General features: G+C 41.2%; 3 non-coding genes across 3 annotated transcripts; all 3 read right to left on the reverse strand.

Annotated features, from left to right (window-relative positions):
- Window positions 1–9,522: 9,522 nt before the first annotated feature.
- Window positions 9,523–9,595, reverse strand: trnav-uac (transfer RNA valine (anticodon UAC)). Its single transcript has one exon. It is a non-coding gene; the product is annotated as a tRNA-Val (tRNA).
- Window positions 9,596–9,777: 182 nt separating this feature from the next.
- On the reverse strand, window positions 9,778–9,850 carry trnav-uac (transfer RNA valine (anticodon UAC)). Its single transcript has one exon. It is a non-coding gene; the product is annotated as a tRNA-Val (tRNA).
- A 239-nt stretch (window positions 9,851–10,089) lies between these two features.
- Window positions 10,090–10,162, reverse strand: trnav-uac (transfer RNA valine (anticodon UAC)). Its single transcript has one exon. It is a non-coding gene; the product is annotated as a tRNA-Val (tRNA).
- Between the last annotated feature and the right edge of the window lie 2,658 nt (window positions 10,163–12,820).

The raw sequence follows: 12,820 nt of genomic DNA on the forward strand, positions 1-12,820 counted from the left end.
GTGACAACACATATCCTGAACTTGATATGGAGGCACTGACTGTTTGTCTAATCTTTTGAATTTTGTCTTTGAAGAAGGAGGCAAAGTCATTGCAGGCCTTGGTAGATAAAAGTTCAGATGCTACTGGTACTGGAGGGTTTGTTAACCTATCAACAGTAGCAAACAAAGCACGTGAATTATTATTGTTTCTAGAGATAATATCAGAGAAAAAGGACCTTCTTGCATTCCTCAGTTCCAAATTATAAATGCGAAGTCTCTCTTTATAGGAGTTATAATGGACCAGGAGATTTGTTTTTCGCCACCTTCGTTCAGCTTTCCTACACTCTCTTTTTTCTGTTCTCACCAGTAGGACATTTCTCCATGGAGATCTTTTCTTACCAGATACAACTTTGACCTTAGTGGGAGCAATGGCATCAATAACATTTGTAATTTTACAGTTGAAATTATCTACAAGCTCAGTGACTGAGAGCCCAGAGAGGGCTGGTGTGGAGGAGAAAAGCTGTATAAATGTGTCACTGGTGTTTTCAGTGATATACCGTTTTCTGATTATCTTTGTTTGGACACTTTTGGGCACAGAGATAGAGCCGTTAAAGAAAACACAGGAATGATCTGAGAGAGCAACGTCAGTCACCACAACCTTGGAAATGTTCAGACCTTTGGAGACAATCAAGTCCAGAGTGTGCCCCTTATTGTGGGTGGGCTCCGTCACATGCTGAGTCAGTCCATAGTTCTCAAAAACACAACACAGCTCTTTGGTCCCCCTGTCCTGGGGGCTGTCAACATGAATGTTAAAATCACCCGCAATGATTACACAATCAAAGTTAATGCAGATAATAGACAGCAATTCAGTGAAGTCATCAATGAAGGTTGCAGAATATTTAGGTGGCCTGTAGATATTTAGAAACATCGCTTGAGGGGAAGATCTTAATTGAAGAGCAACATATTCAAAAGAAACAAAATTTCCATAACATATTTTCGTACAGTGGAATGAGTCATTAAACAAAATGGCGACTCCACCTCCTTTCTTATTCACTCTATTCTCACTCATAAAACTGAAGTTAGGGGGAGCTGACTCAATGAGAACAGCAGCACTGTTATTATGGTCTAACCAGGTTTCAGTTAAAAACATAAAATCTAGATTGTGCTTAGTAATAAAATCATTGATTAAAAATGATTTTCCTGCCAAAGACCTGACGTTTAGTAAGGCTAGTGTTAGTGTGTTTTCATTTTTTGGGACAGGCTGTAGCTGACGAGGAATGGATGCTAAATTTGCTAAGTTTGCAGTTAAGTGCTTATTCACCATTCTTTTCCTATTACCTATCACAACAGAAATTGAGGAATTGAATCCACAGGGCCCGGGCTTGTCTTGAAAAGAGTCATTAATATCACTAGTCCTGCAGCCAAGGCCCGGCACATATCAGATAGTGCTTGCCAGATTTTGCACACAAGCGTCCTTATCAGTCTGGGGGGAAGGAGTTTTCTGACATCCTGGTAGTGGTGCTTGGCGTTTTACTTTTGCCCGGGGTTGAGCCATGGGGGTAGGAAGGGGTGTATAATTGATGGGGGAAATAAGGGAAAGGGTGTGTGGAGACATCAGTAGAGACAGCGATGAATCCTCAGAAGGTTCGGGGTTGGGAAGGTTTGAGGGGTGCTGGACGGGTGAAGAGGGGAGTGGAGGTTTCGTGTCTCTGCTCTCTGGTCTCCCATGGTCAAATCTTTGCACAGGCGGGGGCTGTGCTGGATCACTGCCGCACTTTGTTGTGTCTTCCTTTTGTTTTGTGACCTTGGCAGAGGGAGCAGATGTGTAGCGCAGAAAGTAAAGCAGATTAGAGGTGAACAGCTTTACTCCTGGCTTGTTAAGGGAAAGTCTATCTGCTTTAAAAAGATGTCTGCGCTCCCAGAAAATGTTTAAATTGTCAATGAACTTCAGAGAGTGGACGGTACATTCAGTTGAAAGCCATTTGTTTAGTCCCAACAGTCGGCTGAATCTCTCATCTCCTCTTCTGACTGACGGTATAGGACCACTGATAAACACATTTGCGTTTAGGGGGGTGACTGTGTCAAGCAGTTCCCTAAAGTCCAGTTTCAGCAATTCAGACTGTTGCTTTACAACATCATTTGACCCTATATGCAGAATAATGTTCTTCACAGTTGGGTGTGCTGCCACGATATCTGGGATTTTTTGGGTCAAGTCAGACACCATGTCTTTGGGAAAACATAGTATTTTGGTGTTTTTACTGTTTTTTAAATCTTTTACAGCAGAGTCACCCACAATCAGGGTTTGAGGCCCAGTTGTTAGCTTTTTACTTTTTGAATTGCTCTCAGTCCTTACCCTGCTGTGTGGTGATGAGACGCAGTCCCGGTCATCAGATGACTGCCCAGCGTCCTGCAGCAGAGGAGCAAATCTGTTATCCAGTTGCACACCAGGTTGTTGGGGGGGCATTTTGTTGCTTATTTTCCCTTTTGCAGCTGTCCACGGCTGTGTCCTACTAGGTACAGGGGTTGAAGAGGCGCTCTGCCCAGATGATAGTGCAGGCCAGCCGGTCATATCACAAATCTCAGGGCGCTGTGCCCGGCCCGTTAGTCGTCCTCCCATTTCCCAGGAAAATGATTTACTCTTAGGCTTCGCACCAGACGAGTTCCAGGGAGGACCGCCACTTGTTGATTTATTACCAGTTCCACCCTCCTGTTTCTTTGTAGTCTTGTTGGTGCTAATTAGCCGTGTGTTAGCATGCTTCTGTCCATTGTTATGGGTCCATGGTAAAGTGGTGTCATTTCCACAAGATCCGTTAACTTCCACGTTCACTTCTAGTAGGTGAACCTTGGTTTCCAGAAGTGCAATCTTCTGAAGGAGTTTGTAGTAGTCTTCTACGGAGAAAGGAGGCATCTTGCTGCTAATTAGCTTTAGCTACAATCACTGTAGGACAGGCTTGAGCTATTGGTAGGCCACGCTCACGCAGAAAAATTTTAAAATATGGCAATAGCCTACTATGTCTACAAAAAATGTATAGTCCAGTGTTTTTGAAGTGTCCAAGAGCCGCTGCTCATAGTTTCTCAGAGGAAAAGCACGATTATCAGCAAAAATATGCAAGCAGAAGCAGGAGCAAGCAGCAAAGCGTCTGCACTGTAAGAAGCAGGAAGCAGGGTCGCCCCCCTTTGCTTTTTTGATAGTGCTGCAAATCCTTGGTGTTCTCTCAATGAGCTTCATGAGGTAGTCACCTGAAATGGTTTCCACTTCACAGGTGGGCATTTTCAGAGTTAATTAGTGGACTTTCTTGCCTTATTAATGGAGTTGGGACCATCAGTTGTGTTGTGCAGAAGTCAGGTTGATACACAGCCGACAGCCCTACTGTTACAATTCATATTATGGCAAGAACCAATCAGCTAAGTGAAGAGAAACGAGTGGCCATCATTACTTTAAGAAATGAAGGTCAGTCAGTCCGGAAAATTTGAATGTGTCCCCAAGTGAAGCCGCTAAAACCATCAAGCGCTACAATGAAACTGGCACACATGAGGACCGCCCCAGGAAAGGAAGACCAAGAGTCACCTTTGCTGCTGAGGATAAGTTCATCTGAGTCACCAGCCTCAGAAATCACAAGTTAACAGCAGCTCAGATTAGAGACCAGATGAATACCACACAGAGTTCTAGCAGCAGGCACATCTCTAGAACAACTGTTAAGAGGAGACTGAATCAGGCCTTCATGGTCAAATAGTAGCTAGGAAACCACTGCCAAGGAGAGGCAACAAGCAGAATAGATTTGTTTGGGCCAAGAAACACAAGGAATGGACATTAGACCAGTGGAAATCTGGGCTTTGTTCTGATGAGTCCAAGTTTGAGATCGTTGGTTCCAACCGCTGTGTCTTTGTGCGACGGAGAAAAGGTGACCGGATGGGTTCTACATGCCTGGTTCCCATCGTGAAGCATGGAGGAGGAGGTGTGGGTGTGCTTTGCTGGTGAGACTGTTGGGGATTTATTCAAAATTGAAGGCATACTGAACCAGCATGGCTACCACAGCATCCTGCAGCGACATTCCATCCCATCCGGTTTGTGTTTAGTTGGACCATCATTTATTTTTCAACAGGACAATGACTCCAAACACTCCTCCAGGCTGTGTAGGGGCTATTTGACCAAGAAGGAGAGTGATGGAGTGCTTTGCCTCCACAGTCACCGGACCTGAACCCAATCCAGATTGTTTGGGGAGAGCTGGACTGCAGAGTGAAGGCAAAAGGGCCAACAAGTGCTGAGCATTCTGGGAACTCCTTCAAGACTGTTGGGAAACCCTTTCAGGTGACTACCATTCAAGAGAATGCAAAGAGTGTGCAAAGCAGTAATCACAGTAAAGGGGGGGTACTTTGAGGAAGCTAGACTATATATGACATGTTTTCAGTTATTTCACACTTTTCATAATTCCACATGTGTTCATTCATAGTTGTGATGCCTTCAGTGATAATCTACAATGTAAATAGTCATGAAAATAAAGGAAATGCATTGAGTTATATGATAATGATATATATATACACACAATATATCAGGACCAAGAACACCAAGTATTAATATTATAGACTCATACTTACTCTGAGAACCCCTTCCATTTCAGCAGAAACTCTACTCTTCCCTTCACCACTCTGCGGTCCAAAACCTTCTCCACCTCATACTCCTCTTCCTCCTCCTTCTTGCATTCCTTTCCTGCTCTGGTCGCCAGCTTGCCGTCTGCTGAAGGTGCTTTTGGTAGACCCAAAGGGGGGGGGGGGGGGGGGGGGGACAGGTACATGCAGAGATAATAATACAAGGGTTAGAAGAACTAATGGGAGGTGTGAGTAAAGAGTGTCAAGTATCTCCTGCATTCAGACTGGAAGAACAACTAAAATGTAAGGCCCAAAAGTCATTAACTGGAGCTACAAGCTACATGCACAGTAGCCTGGACCAACCACACTTCATTTAGCAGAACATCTCCAGATGTTCCTGTGTGAAAATGGAAAGTTCAGAAAGACATTTTGATGGTGCAACAAGGCAGGCCTGGCCGCTTCTTTAAGGGAATAACTGTAAAGATTCCCAAAGAATATGTTAACATTAGCCATCTTATATCTAACTGGGATGTTTTGGGAGTGATTGGAGCAGGATTGTTGAGGACGAAGTAATGTTACACAGACTGATAAGCCATGGATGCAGCACATTGACATAGTGTGTGTGTGTGTGTGTGTGTGTGTGTGTGTGTGTGTGTGTGTGTGTGTGTCTGTCTGCTCTCTGTCAACATGCACATGTGTTTCTTCTATCAGGGTGAACAGTTCCTTCCTGAGACTATGTAGCAGAGCCAAAGTCGTTGCGTCCAGAGCTCAGCCCCGCCCACGACTATTCTGATTGGTTTAAAGAAAACAAACAAGCCAAAACATTTCTTCTACAGTAAAAGAACGAAGCAAAAAAATCCCAGTTAAAGCTGTTTTTAACTTTAATAAATGAAAACATCTTTCTAAGAGACAACAAGGAATCCTGTTAAATAATCATGATTTCAATAGAAACCAAAGTAATTGGGATTCATATCTCTTTCCCTAACGTACGACACGGAAAAGCTTCAAATGATCACATTTCAGAAACATAAAAATCAGCAACTGTTTGTTTGTTTGAAGATATATTTCAGGCAACGCATTAAAGCTTGGTCTATTTGCTGGAATGTTCCAAGGTAACAGTTGGTAGCTAACGTTAGCAGATAAGCCCGTTGACAGTGTTGAGTCATGAAAAGTTAAAAACAATGTATTTATGCTAAAGTATGCTGCAGTCGGGTTGAGAAGATTTGATTTAATTCAGTGGTGAATGCTCCATATCAAGCTGTTTAATTATCATCTGTTGTCTCAGGGACGAGTAGATCAGGACGGCCCTATTGTCCCCCCCCCCCCCCACTCTAAAGAAATGATTAGGTCAAGTCTGGCATCTCACATATAGAAAGAAACCTTTTGCTTCACCCCCCCCCCCCCCCCCCGCTGTCTTAGACTATAAGACAATACAATGTTGATTAACTGTATTTTTGTGTCTCTTTTATGTAGTGTTAACTAGCATGTTAGTTAGCAGTAATTGGCCTTTGTCTATGTTAATGTTAACTAGCATGCTTGTTAGCAGTAATTAGCCTGTGCCTATGTTAATGTTAACTAGCATGTTAGTTAGCAGTAATTAGCCTGTGTCTGTTAATGTTAACTAGCATGTTAGTTAGCAGTAATTAGCCTTTGTCTATGTTAATGTTAACTAGCATGCTTGTTAGCAGTAATTAGCCTGTGCCTATGTTAATGTTAACTAGCATGTTAGTTAGCAGTAATTAGCCTGTGTCTGTTAATGTTAACTAGCATGTTAGTTAGCAGTAATTAGCCTGTGCCTATGTTAATGTTAACTAGCATGTTAGTTAGCAGTAATTAGCCTGTGCCTATGTTAATGTTAACTAGCATGTTAGTTAGCAGTAATTAGCCTGTACCTATGTTAATGTTAACTAGCATGTTAGTTAGCAGTAATTACTTATGGTTACAACTTTCAGACAGGTTGCTCACGTCACATTTACGTCGTCAGTTGGAGGCTGCGCAGTAACGCTCAGCATCACCGGAAAAGCGCTTCTAATAGACTTCACTGGTCTCCATGGAAACAACGGGACCTGTTGGTCCACTTCTTTAACTGTCTATGGTTTCACTCACTCACTTAAAACAACTACTAACTGGCTCTATTAGACTACAAGCTAGTGCTAGCTTGTAGGCTAATAGAGCCAGTTAGGTCAGTTGGGTCAGTGTTTTCTTTCTTTCATTCCAATTTCTGTTCTGTCAGTCACAGTGAAAACCGGGGACATTTCCGGTGACAGGTCACCAAAACCGGGGACTGTTCCCTGAAACCGGGGACGTCTGGTCACCCTCCACAAGGACTTTAGCTTGTGCTACACTAACTGCTAACGATGCTAACGGGCTAACGATGCTAACAGCCGTTGGTATCATAACTTTAACAAACTGTATGGATGTAAAACAATATGAACACACACACACACACACATATGTATGTTTTTCATATGTTTACATATAGAAATGAATGAATGTATGAATGTTTACCTTCTGTCTGGTTCAGTAAGTGCAGCTAATCAGCCCCGGTAAAAATAACTGATTCTCTTCATAATCACGGATAACGGTCGCCGAAGGCCCGCCCCTCTGCCCTCACATCGACAGCTGATTGGACGGGACGTTAACAGCAACCAATAGAATTGAAGTAGGTCAACAGATTTTAAAAAACTGTATTTTTACTGTAACACTGAACAAATTCAAAATAAATTATTTAACGGTTACAAAAAACAACGGAAAAACTACAAAATAATATGTAATATAGAGTATACATAATTAAATCAATCTGACATGTGTGTAGTAATAACAATAACTGAACTTTTCTTTCATAAACATTATATTAATATTTAAAATCCTGAAAATGTAGAAAGTATATATGTGTGTGTGTGTGTGTGTGTGTGTGTGTGTGTTAATATTGTGAGTACATTTCTTGAGTTATTATTGTATGAAATTATGGTTTAAATTATGATAAATGTATATATTAACTCAGTGTTCACATCACTCCAGTTTGGATGTCTTTACACTTTTTTCCTGCCCCTCAAAGAATGTATTTCAAAATGCTACTGCATACACAGAACCACGGGGGGATGGTGTCCAGGTTGAAATATACACAAGTTATACTTTAAATATTAACAGATTATTAAAATGAAAAGTGGGCGTGTACAGGGAGGGATAAGAGGCTGATTCACATATGCACACTTGTAGGTAATATGTGATTTATAAACAGAATATTACATACAGATGTGCATGCACATGGTTTTATCGAGCTGATTTATTTTTGGCTTTTGGGAGTACGTACACTTTCTGTAAGGATCCTACATGCAGTTTTATAAATAAAACCCCAGATTATATGGATTATGGTGGGTTTGGTGATAGTGCTCTATAAAAGTAGTGATTATTTACATGGAGTCTGGTGGAGATATGCTGCTCTATACACGCTAAAAGTAGTGATTATTTACATGGAGTCTGGTGGAGATATGCTGCTCTATACACTAGAAGTAGTGATTCTTTAGATAGATAGATATTCATTGATCCCAAAAAAATGGGAAATTACAGTGTTACAGCAGCACACAAAATATACATACATACAATTTACATGAAATAATAATAATAATAATGACAAAATATAAGAATATAAGAACAAATATTTAAGTATGTACAAGATGGGAAAAACAAAATCTGCAACTGTTTAAGTATGCTAAAATGTAAATGAACCAATCGTGCCGGTTGCCCTTATTGCAATATTGTGGTGTCTCAGAGTCTCATCTAGCACCCAGGGATGACGCGTTGAAGAGTTTTATTGCCTGTGGTAGGAATGATTTCCTGTAGCGGTCCGTGCTGCATTTAAACTGTCGAAGCCTCTTTGAGAAGGAGCTCCTCTGTAGGACCAGTGGGGGGTGGAGAGGGTGGTCAGGGTTATCCATGATAGATAACAGTTTGATCAGTGACCTCCTCTCCACCACAGCTTCAAAAGTGTCCTGTTTGCAGCCGATCACGGAGCCAGCCTTCCTGATCAGTTTGTTCAGTCTGTTTGTATCGCTGGCTCCGATGCTGCTGCCCCCCCCAGCAGATGGCGGAGGACAACAGAGCGCTGGCCAGAACAGACTGGTAGAAGATCTCCAACATCCTGCTGCACACGTTGAAGGATCTCAGCTTCCTCAGGAGATAGAGTTTGCTCATCCCCTTCTTGTAAACAGCAGTACTGTTGACCTTCCAGTTCAGCCTGCTGTCAATGTTGACACCCAGGTATCTGTACTCCTCCACCATGTCCACGTCACTTCCCAGGATGCAAAGGGGCTGCGGAGCCGTTCCCTTCCTCCTGAAGTCGATCACCATCTCTCTGGTCTTATCCACGTTCAGAAGCAGGTGATTCTTACCAGACCACTCCACAAAGTCACCCACCAGTGCCCTGTACTCTCCCTCCTGTCCATCCCTTATACACCCAACAACTGCAGAGTCATCAGAAAACTTCTGTAGGTGACATGACTCTGAGTTGTACTGGAAATCTGTGGTGTACAAGGTGAACAGAAAAGGAGAAGCACAGTCCCCTGTGGGGCCCCCGTGCCACTCACCATCTACTCAACATCAGACGGAACACGGTCCAGACCGACAAACTGTGGTCTGTCTGTCAGGTTGTCAGTGATCCAGGAGACTGTGGACGCACCAACACCCATCATCCGCAGCTTCTCACCTAGTAGCACAGTAAATGGGTCAGTAAAACAGTAATATTTTTCATTCATGTGTACACTGCCAAGAATGAGAGACAAAACATATTTGAAGAACCTTAAAGAAAGTCCATTTTCCATTCATTTTTACAATTCTATGTATAACTATGCCCTAATTGACTGAGAAGAGAAGGCATTGCTGTGGGTTTTTATTCAATTGTTGTTCAACCCTTTTCAAACAGTAACAGGACATAGTTCTCACTTCAAACCATAAGCCTGATTCCACTAGGGATTGAACCCAGGACCTTCTGCGTGTAAAGCAGATGTGATAACTACTACACTATGTAACCTCTGACGTACTGTCATCTTTAACATAATCAGAACAATACAGTAAAAATAATGGCTGGAGGTGAGGTTCTGAAAAGACATGGGCTTATATTTTATTATTTGCATTGAATTCTTTCTAAAGACTTTTTAAATGACAATTGCCAGGTGGTACCAAATACATAGTTCTTACTTTAAAGCATAAGTCTGGTTCCACTGGGGATTGAACCCAGGACCTTCTGCGTGTAAAGCAGATATGATAACTATTACACTACGGAACCTCTGTAATATTGTTATTTTTAACATAATCAGAACCATACTGTAAATAAAATGGATGGAGGTCAGGTTCTAAGAAGTGAAACCAATGCAAGAGCACTGAAGAAGTCTTTCAAATAGACAATACGTCCTTGGAGCATGTTTTTTTTGATTGTCGAGTATAGTTCACTCCAATTTTTAAGACTTTTCAAGGGACGCCTGCCAGGTGATAACAGGACATAGTTCTTACTTTAAACCTTAAATTTGGTTCCACTGGGGATTGAACCCAGGACCTTCTGCGTGTAAAGCAGAAATGATAACTACTACACTACGGAACCTCTGTGACATGGCTTTTCTTTACATAACCTGCATATAAATGTGACCTGAACCATAGACTGTAGAATTAGCTGTACTGTAGCTCCGGCTCTGAAAAGTGAAAACAATGCAATGGTGAACGAAGTGAAGTGAGGTTTCTTTTCAGCACTGTAGCCAGGCTGACGGATGGTCACAGCTCTATTGAGCCAAGTATTCCCATAGCTCTTAGTAGTAACGACTTTATGAGATTCGTCAATGATAAAATTACAACTATTAGGAGCAAAATTCACCAACACCTGCCTTTAACTGGCACTGACTTATCTCTAAAGTCAGGAACCTTAGAAACAGCTGTAAAACCAGACACATGTTTAGACTGCTTTGCTTCACTTGATCTTTATCAATTTAATTCAATTATTTCTTCATCTAAACCATCAACCTGCCTCTTAGACCCCATCCTGACTAGGCTACTTAAAGAAGTTTGACCATTAGTCAACACTTCTTTACTAGATATAACCAATCTGTCTTTATTAACAGGCTATGTACCACAGTACTTTAAAGTAGCTGTAATTAAACCTCTTCTGAAAAAGCCCAACCTTGATCCAGATGTTTTAGCCAACTATAGACCTATATCCAACCTTCCATTTCTCTCTAATATTCTTGAGAAAGCAGTCGCCAAACAGCTGTGTGACTTTCTGCATAGCAACATCTTATTTGAGGATTTTCAGTCAGGATTTAGAGTTCATCATAGCACAGAGACAGCACTTGTGAAAATTACTAATGACCTCCTAATTGCATCAGACACAGGACTTATCTCTGTATTGGTGTTATTAGATCTCAGTGCTGCATTTGATACCATCGACCATCTTATCTTATTATAGAGATTGGAACATTTAATTGGCATTAAAGGAACTGCCCTAAGCTGGTTTAAGTGTTATTTATCAAATCAATCTCAATTTGTGGTCCAAGATTGTTGAGCTCAAACGGCTCACACATTATGATTTCAGCCTTCACAGGAAGAAACAATTAGTCAGAAAGAAATAGCAACATTATAATTAGCCTGCCCTGCAGGGAAAGCACACCAGCTTACAAATTACCACATTGTCTAGCTAGCAAACTAGGTATTTACACTGTTTTCAAAGAGCACTTTTGCGGTTTGTTTTACTTCGGTTGCTAAGCAACCCAGCGGCGGTATCATGCAGTAAATACCTTTAACTGTCTATGGCAAGTACAGATGTTTCATAAAAACAGTAAAAACATGCAGGGCTATAACATAACCTTATGTCTGCACTAAATAACCAAAACAGTGGCATTAAGATGGAAATAGACTAGATAGTTCAACTTGATGTCCCTTAAAATTCACAGTTTATTTTTGTAACATATTGGTGTATGTATAATTGGAGATTTTTTTAAGATGTGTAAAGTCCTGACCATTCCCTGACTGGGAATTAAACCCGGGCCACGGCGGTGAGAGCGCCTAATCCTAGCCACTAGACCATCAGGGAGTCACATTTATCAAATTTATTTTTGTAGATGTGAGTTTCCTTTGTGGGTAATTTAGCATCTTTCTCATCTTTTCTCTCATTTCCTCTTTTTTCCTCCTTTTTCCTCTTTTTTCTTCTTCCCTACCTCTTTCCCTTTTTCCTCTTCTTCCCCCCCCTTACAGATTGTTGCTCCCCAGCTTTGGCGCAATGGATAAGGCGTCTGAGTAGGAATCAGAAGATTCTAGGTTCAACTCCTGGCTAGCTCGTAGTGCTCTTTAGCAACTAAATCCCTTGTTTGTCATTTCCAACTTTACCCCCCAGGACAAACTCTACAAAAATGTACATCTATAAATAGCCAAATGATGAGTAATTATTGTTTCAACATGTGTGTAAGTTCATCTATAGTCATCATAGTGTCAGTCAACTACAGCAATAATCAAGCTCTTGTTGTTGGTTTTCTGTTTTTGCTTGCTAATCATTTTTCCTTGAACATAAAAATTGTCCCTGAAGGACAGAATCAGCAGTGCTAGATAAACCATCCATAAAATGTTCATTTGAGTCATCACTCAACTCACTCAACTAGTCAAGGAACAGCAAGAGACTTGGTATTTAAGAGTACAAACTGACTATGTGACAGATGTGTAATCTATCATGTCCTGCCCTCTGAAGCTCTAGCCAGGCGCCATTCCTCGCCTAAAACAATATGAGTCATTCCAGTAAGTGAAGAGGAAACTCACATCTACAAAGATAAATTTGATGGATGTGACTACCTGATGGTCTAGTGGCTAGGATTCGGTGCTCTCACTGCTGCGGCCCGGGTTCAATTCCCGGTCAGGGATTGGTCAGTACTTGAAAGATTCAGGTGTAAGATTTGAAAGAATAAGTTTGTGGACTTGTTTTCGGTTCATTTAGATTTGTCAAATTCTTCCTCATTAGTTTAACGCTAGAACCCCAACACTTTTAAAGAGTACCATTTCCTTTAAATCAGACCTTTGACAGCGGATGTATCCTTTTGTGATCATTGATGTGTCATAAACACTTCATCTGCCTCTATCTCAATAACAGTTCTTTTCCTTTTTTCAAACAGTAACTTGTAATGGAAAATTACATTTAACCAATGATTTTCATATTAATTATTCATAATAAGATCTCAAATGTTCCTGAGAGTATATGACTTCTGTATCTGTCAAATGTGTGTTT

This window comes from Etheostoma spectabile, unplaced genomic scaffold (genome assembly GCF_008692095.1).
Source record: "Etheostoma spectabile isolate EspeVRDwgs_2016 unplaced genomic scaffold, UIUC_Espe_1.0 scaffold00018427, whole genome shotgun sequence".
In the NCBI taxonomy this organism is placed as follows: domain Eukaryota; kingdom Metazoa; phylum Chordata; class Actinopteri; order Perciformes; family Percidae; genus Etheostoma; species Etheostoma spectabile.